This window comes from Crocodylus siamensis, chromosome 1, assembly GCF_052110815.1.
Source record: "Crocodylus siamensis isolate JL-2025a chromosome 1, ASM5211081v1, whole genome shotgun sequence".
Taxonomy (NCBI): Eukaryota; Metazoa; Chordata; order Crocodylia; family Crocodylidae; genus Crocodylus; species Crocodylus siamensis.
The window spans coordinates 73407727-73428742 of NC_143395.1; positions in this window are offsets into that span (position 1 = coordinate 73407727).

The window sequence follows — 21016 nt, forward strand, 5'->3', positions numbered from 1 at the left end:
CTGGGGGGGGCAGGCAGGGTGGGGTCAGGCTCCCTGGATACATTCTCCCCAGTGCTGGCAGAGGTAGGCCTCAAAGGGGCTGGGGCTCCATTGGAAGGTCCCTTCTGCCTCTTGTTCTTTGCTTTCTTAGGAGTAGGTGGACCCTCTCCCAAAGGAGGTGGGCCAGGCTGCTTGGGGTGTGCTACCTCCGGGCCCACCACCTCAACTGAGGCTGGGGTGGAAGGAGGTGGAGAGAGGGTCTCGGTTTTTCCACCCAATGGGGCCCCAGTGCCGGAGACACTAGCTGCCCTGGGTGGTCCTGGGACAGGGAACTGGGATGGGGAGGACTGGGAGGATGTCCCAGCCCCTCCACCAGAGGAAGCCCCGACACTGGGGGGTGCAGCTCCATCAGATGGGTGGAGGGAGGCTGAGAGGAGGTCATGGTTGCTTCATGCCCGGGGCACCAGCCGTCCTTGAGGGGACTGGGGCAGGAGGGGACAGGGAGGAGTCCCCAGCCCCTCCACTGGGTGTGGTGTCAGCCCCAACAGGGGCAGGAGGTACCTGGGAGGACATCCCAGGACCCCCCACTGGGTGGCATGCTCATGCCAGAGGCATCATAGATTCATAGAAGTAGAGTCAGAAAGGACCTTGTAGATCATCAGGTCAGACCCGTTGCCTGGGCAGGAGAGAAAAACTGGGCTCAAATGACCCCAGCCAGGTCAATGTCAAACCTCCTCTTAAAGACCTCCAGGGTAGAAGCCATCACCACTTCCCTTGGAAGTTGGTTCCAGATCCTAGCCACCCTGACTCTGAAGCAGTGCCTTCAGATGTCTAGTCTAAACCTACTCTCTAACAACTTGTGGCAGTTATTCCTTGTTAACCCGGGGGGCGCTGGGGGGAACAAGGTCTCTCCCAAACCCTGCTGGTCCACCCTAGTGAGTTTATAGACAGCTACTATGTCCCCCCTCAGCCTTCTCTTGTGAAGGCTGGACAGGTTAAAGTCCCATAGCCTCTCTATGTAGGATCTGCCTTGATGTCCCCAGATCATGTGAGTGGCTCCCCTCTGGACCCTCTCAATGCTGTCCACATCCCTTCTGAAGTGCAGTGCTCAGAACTGAATGCAGTACTCCAGCTGCAGTCTTACCAGTGTTGCATAGAGGGGGAGGATCACCTCCTTGGCCCTACTTGAGATGCACCTGTGGATGCACGACAAGGTCCGGTTAGCCCTGCCAACCGTGACCTTGCATTGTTGGCCCATGTTCATCTTGGAGTCAATAATGACTCCAAGATCCATTTCTGCCTCTGTGCTCTCAAGAAAGGAGTTTCCCATCTTATATGTGTGCTGCTGGTTACTACTGCCCAAGTGCAGCACCCTGCACTTGTCAGTATTGAAACCTATCCTATTTTCATTAGTCTACTCCTATAACCTGTCCAGGACCTGCTGTAATCTGTCCTTCCCTACTAGCATGCCCACCTCACCCCAAATCTTGGTATCATCAGCAAATGTAAACAGGTTCCAGGATTTAAGTCGATCCCACCAGATGGAGCAGAGGTGGAGGGGGGCTGGGAGAAGCCCCAGCCCCACCCTTTGATGATGCTCCCACGCCAGAGGTGGATGCACCATCTCCCTGTGTGGGTTTAACAGCCAGTATCCCAGCTAACTGCCCCAGGGGGCACTGGGTAGCCAGGTGGGAGCTGCTTCTACAGCAGTGGCATGCAGTCCCACCCTGGGAGAAGTAGACTACAGAGAGTGTCTCATCCACCACAAAGGTCACAGAAACAGGCAGGGTCTGGGAGCCCCCCTTGAGGAGCACCTGCCTCCAAAAGGACAGGACATGCCTGAGCCTGGGGTTCCTGCTCCCCATGGTCAGCCTGTGCCAGGGGCTGGTGAGGATGCCATAGCACTCATGTGCTTTGGTACAGTCCTAGTCTGGCAGATGTGGGGGGATGTTGGAGGCCACCATCCACACTTCCAGGGTCTCCAGGGGTGCGACCAAGTAGTCCAAGGGCCTGAGATCATCAACTCCGCTGCACTCTCCTTCACCAGGCTGGGAGAGCTCAGGTAGATGATGGGCACTGAGCTTACCCAGGAGGTGTACTGGACATTCTGGCATTCCAGCAGGTCTGCCAGAGCACCGGCACAGCCCTCCACCCTGATGTGGAGAGGGGTGTGCACCCACAGGCCATGGCTGAGTGGGAGGTCTGCAGAGACATCCCCCTGCCAAGTGCCCTGGCTGCTGGCAGCCATCCTGGACAGGAGAGGGTTAATTCTCCCACAGGGGCTGCTACAAGAGGGAGAAAATAAAAAGGCTCAGACTGAATTTGGGCATTGGGAGGGTGCTAAAACATCCCCAAAATCGGCCCCATGGGGGCAAAAAAGCCCTGCAGGGGCTGAAGGCAAGCACTAAGGCAGGAGGAGGTGGCAGAAACCAGGGTAAAGAGCTCTGGAGGAGGGAGGCAGTAGGAATCAAAAGGCAGGGGTGGGGGAGGGGCAGAGGGAAAAAAGCTCAGAAAGTGGGGAAAAGGGGCAGAGGGGGGGTCCCCAAGCACAGGCTGGGGAGAGGCAAGGTTTAGAGGGGTGAGGAGAGGAATGGGAAAGTGCGGCAAGGAACAGGGGGGAATGCGCAAAAGGGACCTGAGCTAGAGGAGCTCAGAAGGGTGTCACCTGTTGGCAACCATCTTGAAAGAGAAAAAAAGAGATTTTTTTGAAACAGTTATTCTGAAGATGCTGACAAATGGGGGGCAGTAAAGACCCTGCAGGTTGGCCCCAAGGTCTGGACCTCAAACACAAAGCCTGGGTTCATGGCCTGCAAGGTCTGCCCGCACAGTCTAGTCCATGGTCTTTTTAAACAGTCTACATTGCAACAAAGCAAATAAATAAGGACAGGGGATGAACAGCAGTGAAACAGGGAAGTGGGCCTGTGAGGCCAGCCATGAGCAATGAGACCTGGACCTATGGCCCACAGGGCCTGCCCTCACACTCTAGACAAAAGAAAAAGAAATATAGACATACATACACATACATATATACAGTTCTAAAGTGGGGATGCCCAAGTGGGCCTCAGGACATCAGGGGCTGGCCCACACAGGCAAAGCCCAATGCCCTGGCCCACTGGACCCACCCCCGCACTCTCAGCAGGTGGCGGTGTCAGAGTGCAAGGAGCAGGCATCCCCCCTCAACCCAGCACAATGCCCCTTGAAGGCCCAGTGCTCCTCAAAGGTGGGCACCATCCATTGGAGGACCGCATGCTCAAATTCAAGCAAGAAGCGACCCCGCAAAGAAAGAAAGAAAGAAAGAAAGAATTATACTTCAATGTAGCACTGACATGCAAACACGCATGCATCTCTTAAATCATTAGCTTAAAAGAAATTATTAAGTAGATAGTTTAAGTAGATAAATACAGTTATTTTAACCCATTCAATATTTATCCCTTTTGTTTCACATATGCTGGTATAAACTCTACTTCTTATGTGTTAAATTGATTCAATTAGTAATCTAGTTTAATTATTAAATTTGATTTAATATTTAATTTTGTTTAATAAAAGTGGGCTTACATAAATGTATGCATTTAACTGATATATATTAAGATTGTATAATTTTGAATAGATTAAATATTTTATATAGAGCACTTCTTTAAATTATTCAGTATACGGAGTAGATAATGGATCTAGTCTTTCAAAGCAGTGGAAATACAAATGTCATGTTATAATAATAACTTATTACTATCAGTTCATTTCAGTCAAGCCAGCCAATTTCTGCTTAATGAAACTGACCATGAACAAATGCGTTAACGCAACAGAAAAAGTCATCATTTCCCTTACTCAGAGTGTATATAAATAGAAAACTAGAATAGACAATGTATTAAAGTGCACCAGTGAATTAAAATAAAACAAACAAACAAACAAAAGACACCAGAGAAGCTTAGGATTTTTCTTTTTTGGATGAAAGATTGCAAAATATAGCTAATAATAGTTCAATGTTCTGAAGGAAATGTAACCTAATGGAATATTCTGACTAACAATTTAAGCAAAAAACACAATTAAAATTATTTTGAATCATAAGAAAAATCCTCAAGAAAAGAGGTTATAATGCAGACCACATTCCAGTATTTATTTGACTTTAAGCAAGTGAGCAGTCCCAACTAAAGTAAAATACACCTTAAAATTAAGCATGCACTACAGTTCTCTGACACATAGGAATAGGGTTACTCATACACTAAAGTTAATGATTGTTTGGCTATATAAAGGCGTAGTCTGTTGCCCAAAATTTAGAAGGCCTTTTTAATAACATATTGCTCTTGCCTTTCTCAGACAAGGTCACCAATTATCACTCGGGGAATTTTTCCTCAATAAAGACTGCTGAACAGGGATAAAGGACAAGAGTAGTTATGGGGAAAAATACTAGAAAATTCTTTTACTAGTAGCCTGATTAGAATAAATCTTTGATCTGGAGTAGGCCTCTGCAAGTATCTTATTTAGATTATTCACAGTGAAATATAAAGCTATACAACCACAAATCCAGCAAAAACATTGTCATTGTTTCAGTTATAAGTTAAACGTCTTTCTGTAATTCAGTAGACAATTGAGACCAGTTCTATTAGGAAGACAGTTTGTGAAGTCAGAGGTATAGAATTTGATAGAAAAAATGTGAAAACCTTTTGTAATGTAGGAGAGGGGGGAATAGATTTGTCCTCCAGTTAAGAGTTTCGGAAATTAAATTGAATTGGTGCCTCCCCCCCCCCCCACTGTCATGACACAGGCATTTTCTAGGGTACATTAAAGAGTACTTTCAGTAGAGCTACACAGTACATGCAGTGGTGAATCAAGCCTTTTTTTTTTGTTTAAACCAGCGATGTCAAACATACGATCCATGTGCCAGATCCAGCCTCCGGAGTCATGTCACCTGACCCATGGGTCTTTTGTAGGGGTCAGGAAATCAGAGGCAGGGTGAACAGGAGCCACTGAAATTTGGTATACAGAGCCAAGGGCAGATCCATGGGAAGTGCAGTGGTAGAGCTGCACTTCTCTTTGATTCCTACTCCACCCAAAGTGTGCTGGGCAGAGGCCGCAGCATTTTTATTCAGGCAGCAGTGAGGCATCATTTGACCTCATGGCTCATTATCAACTCCCTGTTTTCTTCTAAACACTTCATTCCATAGGAGTTAACAACCCCCTCTCCTTTTTAATGGCTCGAATGTTCCACCAATCAATTCCACTAATTTCCTCTGCAATTCTGCTGTCTCTTAGTTCTTCCTGGTAATATAGTTCCTATTTCACAGCCCTGTGACTGTTTTTAGCTATAGCTAAAAAAAGTTAACTTGGTTGTGGAAATAACTTTCCATGAAGAATTGGGCTAAGTACAACTTTGAGTCAAAAAGCCCAAGATGGAATCAATCTTGGAAAATCTTGGAGGTGAGTAGATGTCATATACCTTTTATTTTAGTGAGGCTTTTGATACAGCCTCCCACAACATTTTTGCAGGCAAACTAAGGAAGTACAGGTTGGATGAATGGACTGTATATGTGGATGGAAATCCAGCTGGAGCATCAGGCTCAGAGGGTAGTAATCAATGGCTCAATGTCTAGTTAGCAGCTGGTATCAAGTGGAGTGCCCCAGGGGTCAGTCCTGGGGCTGGTTTTGTTCAACATTTTCATCAATGACTGAAAGATGGCATACAGTGCACCCTCAGCAAATCTGCAGATGCTACTAAGCTGGGGGGAGTAGTAGATATGCTGGAGGGAAGGGCTAGGATTCAGAGTGACCTTGACAAATTGGAGAATTGGGCGAAAAGAAATCTCATGCGGTTTAGCAAGAAAAAGTGTGAAGCCTGCACTTGGGATGGAACAACCCCATGCACCAGTACAGGCTGGGGACTGACTGGCTGGGCAGCAGCTCTGCAGAAAAGGACCTGGGGGTTACAGTGGACAATATGCTGAAGATAAGCCAACACCATGCCCTTGTTGCCAAGAAGGCTAACAGCATACTGGGTTTCATTGGTAGGGTTGTTGCCATCAGGTCAAGACAAGTGATTATTCCCCTTTATTCAGCGCTGGTGAGGCCACATCTGGAGTCCATTTTTGGCCCCCCGCTAGAGAAAGGATGTGGACGAATAAGAGAGAGTCCAAAGGATGGCATGAAAATGGTTCAGGGGCTGGGGCACATGACTTCTGAGGAGAGGCTGAGGGAACCAGACTTGCTTTGTCTACAGAAGAGGAGACTGAGAAGGGATTTAATAGCAGCCTTCTACTACCTGAAGGGGGATCCCAAAGAAGATGGAGCTAGACTGTTTTCAGTGGTGGCAGAAGACAGAACAAGCAGCAATGGTCTGAAACTGCAGCAAGAGAAGTTTAAGTTAGATATTAGGAAGAATTTTCTCACTAGGAGGATAGTAAAGCACTAGAACAGGTTACCCAGAGAGGTGGTAGAGTCTCCATCCATGGAGGTTTTTAAGACCTGGCTAGACAAAGCCTTGGCTGAGATGATCTAGATGGGGATGGTCCTGCTTTGAGCAGGGGGTTGGACTAGATGACCTCTTGAGGTCCCTTCCAACCCTAATTGTATATGATTCTACATAGCAAAAGAATGCACATTCCGATAAAGTTATATTTGTTTTTTCTCTGATCTTTTAAATTGAATAATAAAACCCTAGGGTCTTGGGAAATTAGTAAAGCTTCTACTTTCCTTTTACGTGGGGAAAAATATATATATTGTGCTATATGCAATGATGAGCCACACCATCTGCACCTCTCTTTTCAAGATCCTGGAACTAGTTTGACACCCTGGGTTTAGACTGTAAGCTGATCGTCAAGCTTTGCATGCAGTCAATGCTTTTTGAATAGTTTGATTTTCTGCACACAGGAACAATGAAGTCAGTGGAATCCCCTGTGTCAAAATAATCTATCAGTGCGGATCCCTTTGCAAGATTAAAGCCTTAAAGAACACCATAAAATATATCAATTGAATATTTGTCTGACTTGTTACTTTATATTTGCATGTGCATCCATGTGTGCATCATCATGTTTTTATTCTTGTAAAGCATCAGCATGGGTCAGTGTTAATCATGTTATTTTGGGAAGCAAACACATTACTTCATACTTGGCAACAATGGGACAGATTCTATTTCAGCTATTAGGCGCCTAAGGGCATGTAAGTGCCTAAGCGTGTATTTTCCACTATCACTGACTTTAAAATTGAATCACAAAAAATCAGTGAGAAGGAGGACTCCACATTTTATATAATATTTTTAGGGACTTGAGTGGGGTGCCTAATAGGGGGAATAAAATCTTTTCCAATATGCTTTTAATACAGACATTATACTTTTAGCTGTATACTTTTCTTGTTTTTAAGTATTTGTGATCATAAATAATATATAGGAAGCTGTAATGATGTCCCTTAATGACGTTAACTGTAATTATAAATTAAGTTTTTGTCTTGGGTTTGGGATATTGAAAGGGGAAGAATGTTTAACGTTGCTATAAAATGTAAAGGATTTCTGCCTGGATGTGGTAGACTGGATTATTATTATTTTTTTTTATTCTTTAAGTAAAGGAAGAAGAAATGTCCTTCCCTCCATAGTTAAACAGACTACAAAAATGACACCGTGATAGATAAGTTTCAGAATCAGAACTCAATCAACCCTAGAAACCAAAGCTTTTTATTCATATAGAAGAATGGATTTCAAATTCATTTTTAAATTTCTTGCAGTCAATGAAGTGGCGTTTTTAATAATAGTGGCTGAAGTCAAATACTACTCTTGTTATGTAAATCCACAGTGTTATGTTAATCTAAGAGTGTAGAAATCAGTTTTTAAATTGTGGAAAAATGACAAAAGTAGGTTTTCACAGTCACTAAGATGACAGTTAATGAGAAAAATTAAATTGATGGTATAAAAATATCATCTCTTTTATATTACAGAGACTACACAATAGATGTTATTGTGGAAAAATACATCAAACTGAAATGTAATGCAAAATACAATTATTTGCTGTGGAAATTTAGTTCTGTCTGCTTTAGATATCAGAAGCAAAAGTGAATAAAGATGCTATCTACTATCTGAAAAGTTTTACAAAATTTTAGTTTCTTTCCCCAAATTTGAAAACTAATGAGATTACTTTAAGTACTGATGCAATACTGATGAAAAATTAGTTAGAAAGTGACAACTAATAAGGGCTAGGAAAACAGAAATGGTCACGGAAGTCACTACATTGAAGAGCCAAGGTGAAATACAGCTTACTATGGCCATTTCAATAAAGTGATATGACTCAATGGGTATATACAGCCATTACATTTAGATTGACCTAACCAGGGTTAGGTTGATCTAATACCCATCCAGAGAAGTTAATTCAGGCACAAAGTGGTGCACTCTATCTAAGTTACTTCACTTAGTAGCTGCAGAAAATTAGATCAAGATTGTGTAAACCCAATCTGGGAAAGGACTTAACCCGATCTTGTGAACTCTTGTACCCATTCACAGTGCAGCACCAGAGCTGGAAAATCCTAGCTGCTTATTCCAGCCTGGGGTTATGCTAACCCCCTCCCACCCTTTCCCCCTGGCCTGACTGGGCTATTTTTAGCCCCACAACTCCATCCTCCACAGACTCACCAACAACCTCCTTGGACCCTCCATCCTCCTCCAATCCCACACTTGGATTCTGCCCCCCTCCCCACTCCCAGACCCACCAACCTGTTCTCCCCCATGGTTCTCTCAGACCCCCTGATCCCACTTACCTCTTACCCCTACCATGGGTTACTTACACTGGTTTCCCCACATGATTACCAGAAGTGGTGAATACATGTGCCATCCCCAGGATCAGCTCCTGACTTAAGGTCAGCTCTTGACCTTAAAACTGCCTACACCTAGACCAAATGTGGCGAACGCTCATTTGCATCCTATGTTGCCCATGGTTATATATGCTATAGCAATGTGTTTTTTTAATTTGTCTTGTTCAGTAGATCAGTCAGTATGATAAAGAGCCTCATATAATTCCATCAGCCTTTCTGACATCCAAAATCTCCGCACAGCTTTTAGTGTTTATAATATTTAATTCGGTGAAATACCTTATGTAGCCCCCTGCATGCAGAAGATCTCTAGACCACAATTTGAAACCTTCTGCCTTACCCAAAGTTTTCAAATACCTTTCAACAACTTTAGAGCAAAAGAAATAGAACTGGAAGAGGGAAGAGGAAAGCCCAGTGCGCTGTATAATATGCAGGCTATGTTAACTTCATTTTTTTGAGTCATTTGTAATTTCATGCTTTCCCTGAATTTTAAATGGTGTCAAATCAGAAATCTGCAGCTAAAGCCTAGCAGTTATGGGTTTCAGCCATGATAATCCAAAACAGCTGAAAAATGGTCCTGGCTAAGATAGTGCATATGAAACTGCATAAGTCAGATTTATACAGTTGCACTGATTAGAAGCTTGAGTTTATTCAGTCGCTGACACTTGGTGAGCATTTTCCTTCTTAGTGAGCTTAGAAGGCATGTCATGTAAAGGCTGAGAGAGATTTAACATTTCGTATCTGTTAACATGACCTTTTTATCTTGACTATCACAAACTAAAACTAAAAGTATTAAAGGAAAAAGGAACTGAGAACAGATCCATCCCCAATTTCCTTTTAACTTTCTTCTTAGACTGCCACGTAGAATTTTATACACTCCATAGTCTTGATTGTTTCATAGAAAAGGTTAAAGTTCCAGAGAGCAAAATATTCTCTCAATTTGTGATGTAACTCATGTCAGGGCTACATTGGCAGCATGCTAGACCCATCATTAACAAAAGACGATTTAGTAATTAAATGAACATCACAAACCTTCTTTACGCAGAGTATGAAATAGGATAATGCATCAGCAATATTAATATCCCATTAGTTTAACTTTTTTGCTAATGGATTAATTCAATTTATGACAAAAGTTGCACTTAACTGTCTAGTTTTGTTTGTTTTAAATCTATATAAACTTGAAATACAGTCTCCTTGACAAATGAGGTTACTAGAAACTAAATGGAAAATCTTATTTGCCATCACAGTGGTGACATGAAGAATTGCAGCCTTTAGCCGAGGGCTACTAAGCTCTTAATAATGAGAGAAAGGTACTTCATCTTCACCTATGACCACAATTGCAACGAACAAAAACAGCGGCCACGGCTACAAAAAATATTCATGACATTGTGAAAAATATTGATTTTAAAAGCCCAGAAATCAAATATCTTATAAAGTGTTCAATTCAATCCAGCTATTATTTTCCAAAAGAAACTGAGGAGACTGTAAAGTGTTTCACAGAAATCCTACATTAAAAATAAATCCTTACAGAAGCAGCAAAAACAAGCAATCCAAAACTCTCCCTATGTGTTGCAGCTCTTGATTGATCAGCTCAGATACAAGCTTTGCATCACAAATTAGGGTTATTTTCAAACACTGCACCTACCCACGCTTTTGTTCCTCCCTTTCCTTTCAATTTTGAATGAAGAGAAGTTTCAATAAATATGGCAATAACTGCATGGCAATAACAGCATATTGCTTTGAGCTGCTCTACAAGTCATATGATGGCACTGCATGCTGCTTTTGAGCCATTATAGCCATCATTTGTTGGATTTGCACCGTGCTTCTGAGCCATTACATATGTCAGCTGATGGCAAAGCATACCACTACTGAGTTTTTCTGCTTGTCTAGTGAAAGCATGATTATTTTCTGCCTCTTCTGCATTGCTATAGTGCTCCAATGTTTGGTTTGCAAAGAATGAAAAGGATTATTTAAATGAAATGCTACTTGCATTGCAAATTTAAATTAAAACACGATAGAAATATTTCTATTGGCTATATTTTGTAAAATCTTATTTTTTTACTAACCCTGTATTTAGGGTCCAACTCTGACAGTGGCTAAACTGTTCAAAGGAGTCAAACAACAAGGTTTGTAAAGGCACCTAAGGGTTATTAAGAACATTGGTGCTTACAAATTAGGTGGTATAAAGCCTAACTTTTAGGCACACAGCTCCCCTAGAGTAGAATCCCTTGTGCAGAAATATGCACCCAGGCTCCTTATATGGTGCACAAACCTAGTTTGCCATCTAAGATCCAAAAAACCAGACACTGAACAGGCAGCTATTTATAGCTGATCAACAGCAAATGGTAAGCACAGGCATGTGGCTAAACTTAGACAAGGGCTTGGCAACATTTTTGGCCAGAGTGCTAAAAACACCCCAGACACCACCAACACCTTGACTTGGTGTGCAATCCTGGCCCCTCCCCCACTGTTCACTCAGAGATGCACATGCCAGCAAGGAGAATAAGGTTCCCCCATGTCCCCTGCTCAGGTAACCCACTTCCAGATGCCACTTTTTAATGTGCTGCCCTGACACTCACCTGGGTGACAAGGCAGTCAGAGGGAGAAAGGACGTAGGAGTAAGGCTAAGGAAAGCCCGCATATGTCCAGTTTTCAGCCCCTCTGGCTTTTAAATTCTTGCCCCCACCACTGAGTTTAGAGCCGGGGGGGAGTGAGGGGGGAAGCTGGAGGGGCTGGGAGGGGTATGTGAAGGCTTTTCCCAACCTGACTCCTGGTTACATCAGGTTCTCTGTGCCACCTGCACTACCTAGCTGACCCAGGGTACTGCAGGCAAAGCAGGCTGTTATGCTGTGGCAGCAAATAGTTCGATCCTCCCAGTTTCAGGCTATGGGCTGAGGAGGGAAAGGAGGATCCAGGTAGTCAACAAAAGACTTTGGCACTGGTGTCATCGGGAAGGCTTTGGATTCCATGACCACAGTCAGCTCTTTGGCGAGAGAGGCAGTGAGCTGCTGGGAAGGGATGGCCTCCACCTCTCTCCATTGGGGAAGAGGTGCTTCTCAGCCAGGCTGGCTGACTTTCTCCACCAGGCTTTAAATTAAGCCTGCTGGAGGATGGGGGGGGACTACTGTCACTGCTGGCCCACTAAGTGGCCCTTGCAAAGCCAGAAGACCAAGGCACATAAGGGATCCCACCCCAGCTCCAGCCCTGGAACAAAATGTAGGCAGGGCAAGGTCTCCCAAGGGGACACTTACTTGTCTATACACAAATGCCAGAAGCCTGGGGAATAAACAGGAAGAACTTGTTCTCCTGCTAAATGCAAATAACTATGATGTCAATGGGATAACAGACACCTGGTGGGACTCCACCCATGACTGCACCATGGGTATAGATGGCTACACCCTGTACAGGAGGGATCGAGTGGACAAAAGAGACGGGGCATTGCTCTCTATGTCAAGGAAAGCTATGCGTCCCTGCAAGCTGACATTGGCACCCAAGACGGATGACTGGAGACCCTCTGGGTTAAAATCTGCATGGAACACAGCACAGGGGATACTATGGTGGGGGTCTACTATAGATCCCCTACCCAGAGTCAACACCTTGATGAGGAGTTCACCAGGGAATTGGCTGAGGCCACACGATCCCAGTGTATGGTTGTCACGGGAGACTTTAACCACCCAGACATCTTGTGGGAGGAGCACTCGGCCAAATCCGAGCAGTCACAAAGCTTTCTCTCATGTGTGGATGACTTCTGACGCAGGAAGTCTACGGGCCGAAAAGAGGTAAAGGGCTGCTTAACCTTGTACTGGCAACCGGGGATGACCTAATCAATGACCTAATGATTGAAGGGAAGCTAAGTGACAGTGACCATGAGTTGATTAGCCTCACCATCTGCCACAAAGCTGGCAAGTCAGTCAGTAATACAGAAGTTCTTGACTTCAGGAAAGTTGACTTTGACAAGCTAATGAGGCTTATCAGAGAGGCCCTAAAAGGCCACAACTCAATGGTGAGGGGAGTTCAGGACGAGTGGATGCTCCTCAAGGGAGCAATCCTGGATGCGCAAGCAAAGTCCATCCCGTATCATAGGAAAGGCAGCAAAAGGGCACAGCAGCCCCCCCTTGGCTATCCAGAGAACTGGCGGACCTCCTACATCTTAAAAGGAAGACCTACAAAGGATGGAGGACTGGACTTGCCATGAAAGAGGAATACTCTGCTCTGGTCCAGACCTGCAGAGATCAAATCAGGAAAGCCAAGGCTGTGGTGGAACTTCAGCTAGCTACACATATCAAGGAAAATAAAAAAGTCCTTTTTTAGATATGTGGGGAGCCGGAGGAAAAGCAAGGGCAACATTGGACCCCTACTAAAACAGATGGGGCAACTGACACCCAGGAAAATATAAACTTGCTAAATGGGTACTTTGCATCAATTTTTCATCAGTCCCATGGGACAGCCCTGCCCACTATGGGTCAGGGAGGCCCAGGTGAGGGAGATTACTTGCCCTTCATTGAAGCTGACCTCATGAAGGGACACCTTGACAGGCTGGATACCTTCAAGTCAGCCGGCCCTGATAGGTTACACCCAAAGGTATTCAGGGAGCTGGCGAGCATCATAGCTCAGCCCCTGGCATGAATCTTTGAGAGCTCTTGGCACTCTGGTGAAGTGCCTGATGATTGGAAGAGGGCCAATGTTTGCCTATCTTTAAGAAATGGAGGAAAGTAGATCCGGCTAGTTACAGGCCCATCAGCCTGACCTGTATCCTGGGGAAGGTCTTGGAAAAGATTATCAAAGAGGCTATCCTTAACAGACTAGCTGAAGGCAATATCCTGAGGGATACCCAGCATGAGTTTGTTGTGGGTACTTCTTGCCTGACCAATCTCATTTCCTTTTATGAACAGGTGACTTATCACCTGGACAAGGGGGAAGATATTGATGTTGTATATTGACTTCAAAAAAGCCTTTGATCTGGTATCCCATGATCACCTCTTGGCTAAACTGGCTAACTGTGGCCTCAACCTCACCACAATCTGCTGGCTGGGGAATTGGCTTCACAGTAGGACCCAGAGGGTGGTGGTCGATGGGAGTGAATCGTCTTGGTGCACTGTGACCAGTGGGGTCCCTCAAGGCTCTGTTCTAGGGCCTATACTATTTAACATCTTCATCAATAATGTGGACATTGGTTTCAGAAGTGGACTGGCCAAGTTTGCCGATGACACCAAACTCTGGGGTAAAGCATCCACACCTGAGGACAGGAGGGTGATCTGGATGGATCTTGACAGGCTCTGGAAATGGGCAGATGAGAACCTGATGGTATCCAACACCAAAAAATGCAAGGTTCTCCACCTTCAGAGGAAAAACCTGCAGCATGCTTGTAGGTTCAGCAGTGCTATGCTGGTTAGCACTACAGATGAAAGGGACTTGGGGGTCAGGATTGACCACAAGATGAACATGAGCCTTTACTGTGATGCTGCAGCTAGTAAAGCAAACAAAATACTGGCTTGCATGCATAGATGCTTCTCACGTAAATCCTGGAACATCATTCTCTCATTGAACTCAGCCTTGGTGAGGCCGCAGCTGGAGTACTGCGTCCAGTTTTGGGCTTCACAATACAAAAAGGATGTGGAGAAGCTTGAGAAGGTGCAGAGGAGAGCCACGCACATGATCAGAGGTCAGGAAAACAGACCTTATGATGAGAGGCTGAGAGCCATGGGGCTCTTCAGCCTGGAAGAGCGCAGGCTCAGGGGTGATCTGGTGGCCACATAAATTTATCAGGGGTGCTCATCAGGATCTGGGGGAATGTCAGTTCACCAGAGCGCCCCAAGGGATGACAAGATCAAATGGTCACAAACTCCTCTGTGACCGATTGAGGCTGGACATAAGAAAGAACTTCTTCACTGTCTGGGCCTCCGAAGTTTGGAATAGACTGCCGCCTGAGGTGGTTCAAACACGCACTTTGAACACCTTCAAGACACATTTGGATGCTTATGTTGCTGGGATCCTATGACCCCAGCTGACTTCCTGCCCCTGGGGCAGGGGGCTGGACTCGATGATCCTCCAGGGTCCCTTCCAGCCCAGATATCTATGAAATCTATGAAAGCTTGGAAGAACTATGTCCCCTCAATACTCAGAGAATAGATTCCTCTTCTAAAGAAGGTGTCAACAAATATACTTTCAAAAAATAGGAATTGCTCTTTTCTTTTCTAAACTACATTCACAGTAGTAGGAAGTGTTGGTGAGGCCCACATTTTATATAATTATTTGGTTTTACCACCCTTTCCAACCTACCTAATAGGAAATGCTTTAACCACCAGACCATCAGCTAAGTTGGGTTATGGCATCTTCCTCTCTTCCTGTTCAAGCTCTGCAACCATACAAAAAAGAATGCAAAGACCAAGGGAGACAGAATGAGAAGGAACCTGCTTCTAGCCAACTGGTTAGGGCACTCTGATGGGAGGGTAAGCACTGGGTTCTGGTCCTTGTACTCAGCTTTGTTTTTTCTTAATTATCTAGTGAGTGCTTCATCTAAAATGCATAAACAGTACTAGAAGCAGACATCAGGACCAAGGACTCCCCTGTCCTAGATATGTAACCTAATTACTAAGCTAAGAAGTCATGCTATTTCTATAACTCTCTTCATCATCTAGCCTCTTATCCAACAATTAGGGCATTCTCTGAGGAAATAAAAACTTATGAGTTTATACATCTTCAGGATGAGGAAGGTCTAAAGCCCCTTCACTTTCTGAGTGAACACCCTAATTACTTTTTTATTATATCAAAGATGGATAATAGCATTGCCACTAACTATGGTTTGGACTGCACTTTCTAAGAAGCCAAATCTTATTTGTGCTTTTTCCCATTTCATTAGTAACAAAAGATGGGTTTTTTTGCTCCAACTCTTTTTCCACCTAATATTTTGGCTCAACTGCTGAACCAGTTATTTTCCACTATTTTCTACTAACTTCTGACTTATGCTAAGAATAAATTGGATCAATGAGCAGTGAAAAGTAGTGTTAGGGGCAGAGAAACTGATGAAAATTTTATGTCAGGTAAAAAAAATTGTTTATCTACATATTTAAATGATTAACCTATGTTGCTTTCAGTTTGGTTCAACTAATAGCAGGATTGCCAGTTTATTCCAGATGTAAAGGCAACTTATATGTGCACTATTATTTGCTGCTGACCATGCAGTGCTGTATTGATGTGGGGTTGAACCATTTGAAACTAAGCACTTAAAATAAAGAAAAGTAAACTGTTCTGAAAGATAACTGTCTACAGTGTCAATTACAACATCAGCTGTAAAGTTATAGTCGCGTAAAGTGGTCTGAAAATACTTTCGAGAGCACATGAAAAGATGCTGTGACAACAAGAGAAGATATGGTGTGCACGATTTCTTAGGCCTTTCCCCAGCAGTATCCTTTGAAAAAGTGACATAGTAGATGATTGTTAATTGAAACCAATATTTTATTTTTAAAACCCAATTCAATTTATGCTAATGGAGGAAGTCCCAACATTTTCCACCAGGATCAGCTCCATCCATCTAAACAAAAACATGCAAGTGACAAGGATATAAATTAAATACATTTATGTTAAAATAATATTTTGGTTGAATTAGTGCCAGTTACTCTAGCAAATGAAGAGCATGGAGTACATTTTCAGTGGGGTTATACTCATGCCTACATGAGGGGCTCATGCAGTATTTAAGTGCCAGAAGACTCTTGAACTTAATTTCATAGATTTCATAGACATCAGGGCTGGAAGGGACCTCGGGAGATCATCGAGTCCAGCCCCTTGCCCAAAGGGCAGGAAGTCAGCTGGGGTCATAGGATCCCAGCAAGATAAGCATCTAATTTACTCTTGAAGGTGTTCAATGTAGGTGCTTGAACCACCTCTGCTGGCAGACTGTTCCAGACCTTGGGGGCTCGGACAGTAAAGAAATTCTTCCTTATGTCCAGCCTGAAACGGTCTTGCAGGAGTTTGTGACCGTTCAACCTTGTCATCCCTTGGGGCGCTCTGGTGAACAAATGTTCCCCCCGATCCTGGTGGTCACCCCGATAAACTTATAGGTGGCCATCAGATCACCCCTGAGCCTGCGCCTTTTCAGGCTAAAGAGTCCCATGTCTTTCAGCCTGTCATCGTAAGATCTCTTTTCCTGACCTCTGATCATGCGCGTGGCTCTCCTCTGGACTCTCTCAAGCTTCTCCACATCCTTTTTGAATTGTGGAGCCCAAAACTGGACGCAGTACTCCAGCTGCGGCCTCACCAAGGCCGAGTACAAGGGGAGAATGACGTCCCGGGATTTGCTCGAGAAGCATCTATGGATGCACGCCAGCATTTTGGTCGCTTTATTAGCCGCCGCATCGCATTGCAGGCTCATGTTCATCTTGTGGTCAATGATGACCCCCAAGTCTCTTTCTTCTGTAGTGCTATCCAACATAGCACTGCCAAGCCTATAAGGATGCTGCAGGTTTTTCCTCTGAAGGTGGAGAACCTTGCATTTTTTGGTGTTAAACACCATCAGGTTCTCGTCTGCCCATTTGCTGAGCATGTCCAGGTCAGCCAGGATCACCCACCTATCTTCTGGCATGGATGCTTTGCCCCAAAGTTTGGTGTCATCGGCGAACTTGACCAGTTGACTCCTGACTCCAATGTCCACATCATTAATGAAGATGTTGAACAGTATGGGTCCCAGAACAGAGCCTTGAGGGACCCCACTGGTCACAGGGCACCACGATGAGTGACTGCCATCAATTACAACCCTCTGGGTCCGACCACGGAGCCAATTTCCCAGCCAGTGGATCGTGGTGGAGCCAAGGCCACAACTGGCCAGTTTGGCCAAGAGGTGATCATGGGATACCAGATCAAAAGCTTTTTTGAAGTCAAGATATATGACATCAATCTCTTCTCCCTCGTCCAGGTGACAGGTCACCTGGTCATAGAAGGAAATGAGATTGGTCAAACAAGACCTACCCGCAACAAACCCGTGCTGGCTATCCCTTAGAATGTTAGCCTGGGCCAGTCCATCAAGGATGGCCTCCTTAATAAACTTTTCTAAGATCTTCCCCAGGATAGAAGTCAGGCTAATGGGCCTGTAGTTAGCCGGATCAACTCTCCTGCCTTTCTTGAAGATCGGCACCACATTGGCCTTCTTCCAGTCCTTGGGCACCACACCAGAGTGCCAGGAGTTTTCAAAGATCCGTGCCAGGGGCTGGGCTATGACACTCGCCAGCTCCTTGAGTACCCTGGGGTGCAGATTGTCAGGGCCAGCTGACTTGAAGGTATCCAGCTTCTCAAGATGTTCCTTCACGAGGTCAGCATCTATGGAGGGTAGGGGATCCCCATCACCCGGATCTCCCTGTCCCACAGCAGGCATGGGTGTCCCATGGGACTGATGAAAGACTGACGCAAAGTACCTATTTAATAGGTTGGCTTTTTCCTGGGCGTCAGTTATCAGTTGCCCCATCTGGTTTAGCAGGGGTCCAACATTGCCCTTGCTTTTCCTCCGGCTCCCCACATATCTGAAAAAGGACTTTTTGTTGTCCTTGATGCTTGAAGCTAGTTGGAGTTCAGTTGCAGCCTTGGCTTTCCTGGTTTGCTCCCTGCAGGACCGGACCAGCGCAGAATAATTCTCCTTGGAGGTGAATCCCGTCCTCCATCCTTTGTAGGCTTTTCTTTTTAGCCACAGGCGTCCGCTAGATCCCTGGAGAGCCAGGAGGGCTGCTGTGCCTTCTTGCTGCCTTTCCTCCGTGTTGGAATAGATTAAGCTTGTGCATTGAGGATCGCTTCCTTGAGGAGCAACCACTCTTCTTGAACTCACATCTCCCTGGGGTCATGGTCCCTAAGGGCCTGACTGACAAGCCTCTTGAGCTTGTCAAAGTCAGCTTTTCTGAAGTCAAGGACTTCTGTGTTGCTGACTGACTTGCCAGCTTTACGGCGGATGGTGAAGGTGATCAGCTCGTGGTCGCTGTCACCCAGCTTCCCATCGATCACTAGGTCACTGATTAGGTCATCCCCCGTAGCCAGTACCAGGTCGAGCAGCGCTTTGCCTCTCGTTGGCCCATAGACTTCTTGAGTCAGGTAGAGGTCATCCACGCACGAGAGAAAGCTTTGCGACTGCTCGGATTTTGCTGAGTGATCCTCTCACGAGATGTCCGGGTAATTGAAGTCACCCATGACAACCAAGGTCCTGGAGCAAGCGGCCTCAGTCAGTTCCCAGGCGAACTCCCCGTCAAGCTCAGGACTTTGAGTGGGTGGTCTGTAGTAGACTCCCACCGTTGTGTCCCCTGTGCCGTATCTGCCACAAATTTTTACCCAGAGGGTCTCTAGCTGTCCATGCTGGTCGCCAACATAGAGAGCTACACCCCTGCCCCTTTTGTCAACACGATCCCTCCTGTACAGGGTATAGCCCTCTATACCCATGGTCCAGTCATGGGTGTAGTCCCACCAGGTCTCCGTTATCCCAGTGATGTCATAATTCTTTGCACTGAGCAGGAGGATGAGGTCCTCCTGCTTGTTGCCCAGGCTCCTGGCATTAGTGTACAGGCAGGCAAGTGTCCCCTTGGGGGCTCTTGCCTTGCCCACAGATTGTGCCAGGGCTGGGGCAGGGGTGGGCTCCCTTAAGTGCCTTAGTCTGCTGGCTTTGCAAGGGTTGCTCTGTGGGTCAGCAGTGGCAGTAGTCCCCCCGCCCCCAGCGGGCTTAGTTTAAAGCCCAGTGGAGCAGGTCAGCCAGCCTGGCTGAGAAGAGCCTCCTCCCCAGGGGGGAGAGGTTGAGGCCATCTCTTCCCAGCAGCTCGCTGCCTCTCTCTCCAAAGAGTGGGCTGTGGTCATGGAAGCCAAAGCGTTCCCGATGACACCAGCTCCGTAGTCTTTGGTTCACTGCGTGGATCCTCCTCTCCCTCCTCAGCCCATAGCCCGAGACTGGGAGGATTGACGAAAACACCACCTGAGCTCCCAGACCCCTAAGCCCCGCTCCCAAATCCCTGTAGTGCCTCATGACCTGGCTGGGGGTGCTCCAAGCCGTGTCATTGGTGCGCACGTGAATAAGGAGCATGGGGTAGTGGTCTGTGGGCCGGAGGAGCTGTGGGATCCTCTCCGCAATATCTCGGAAGCGGGCCCCCGGGAAGCAGCAGACTTCCCGGGCTAAGGGGTAGGGGCGAAACTTTAGTGGTATATAGGCCTTGTATGGGACCTTGGAATACTTCTGGGAGAGGGGGCAGGCTTGGTTCCGCTCTTGACTGTGAATACCAGCCTATTTTTTATTAGGCAGCCATTAGTTAAAAACAAAAATAAGAAAGGATGAAACCCAAGATTCCGATCTCCTAAGGTAATAGTCCAGCCATTAACCTACAGAAGCACGCTATCTCTTGCTTCAACCCAGAACTGTTTATGCAGGTCATGTTAAATGGTCACTGGTTAAAAAGTAGAAATAATTATGGTAGCAGACGTGAGCAGCAGTACCCCAAACTCTTGATCTGGGAGGGTGATTACTTCTTACTGTTCTTCTTCTGAACCCATGCCACATTCTCTCTTGATATCCCAATGGGCTAATTTCAATAGGAAGGGTGGACAGTGCCTTCCCTTGACTTATAATATAGGCTGGTGGTGTCATGATTAGGCCATGGATAGTCATGTCTAGTGGTTAAGCCCAAGGTCTGGAATCTGAGTCCAGAGCCAGGGTCACAGCCAGGATTTTGAGCCAGTGGTCGAGCTACAGTCCAGATGCCAAAGACATGGTTAAGAACAGGCCACAGTTAGGAGTCAAAGTCAAGGAACCAGAATCAAGAAGTTGCAAATCAAGCCAGGTTAGGAACTCTAGCTCATTTTACAGTTAGGAGTTTAGAGACACAGGAAGGAGCAAGACAAGAGTCCTAAGCCAGAGAAAAATACCAAGAATGGAGGAACAGAGATCAAGATTAGGGAGCAGTCAAGGTAAGGTTTTAGGGATTAGGGTGATCTGAGGAGGATCTTAGGAGATTGCTTCTCAATCTCTGCTCTGCTGGTTCTTAGGCAGTTTTGGGGGCAGGGTTGCCTTCCTGCCAGACAACTAAAGTCCAAAATGGACATCTAATAAACATAGGTTCCTAATGAGTTTTGTGGCTGCTACTGCAAACACATACTGAATAACTCTTTGGAACTTAGGTGCCTCAATGCTACAGAAGTCCTAATTTGGTCCCTATGGGACTATTCTGAGTGCATCTTATTCCTAGCTAATGTGAAATTGGTATAGCTCCACAAAAATAAATGCTGTTATACTGATTTATACCAGCAA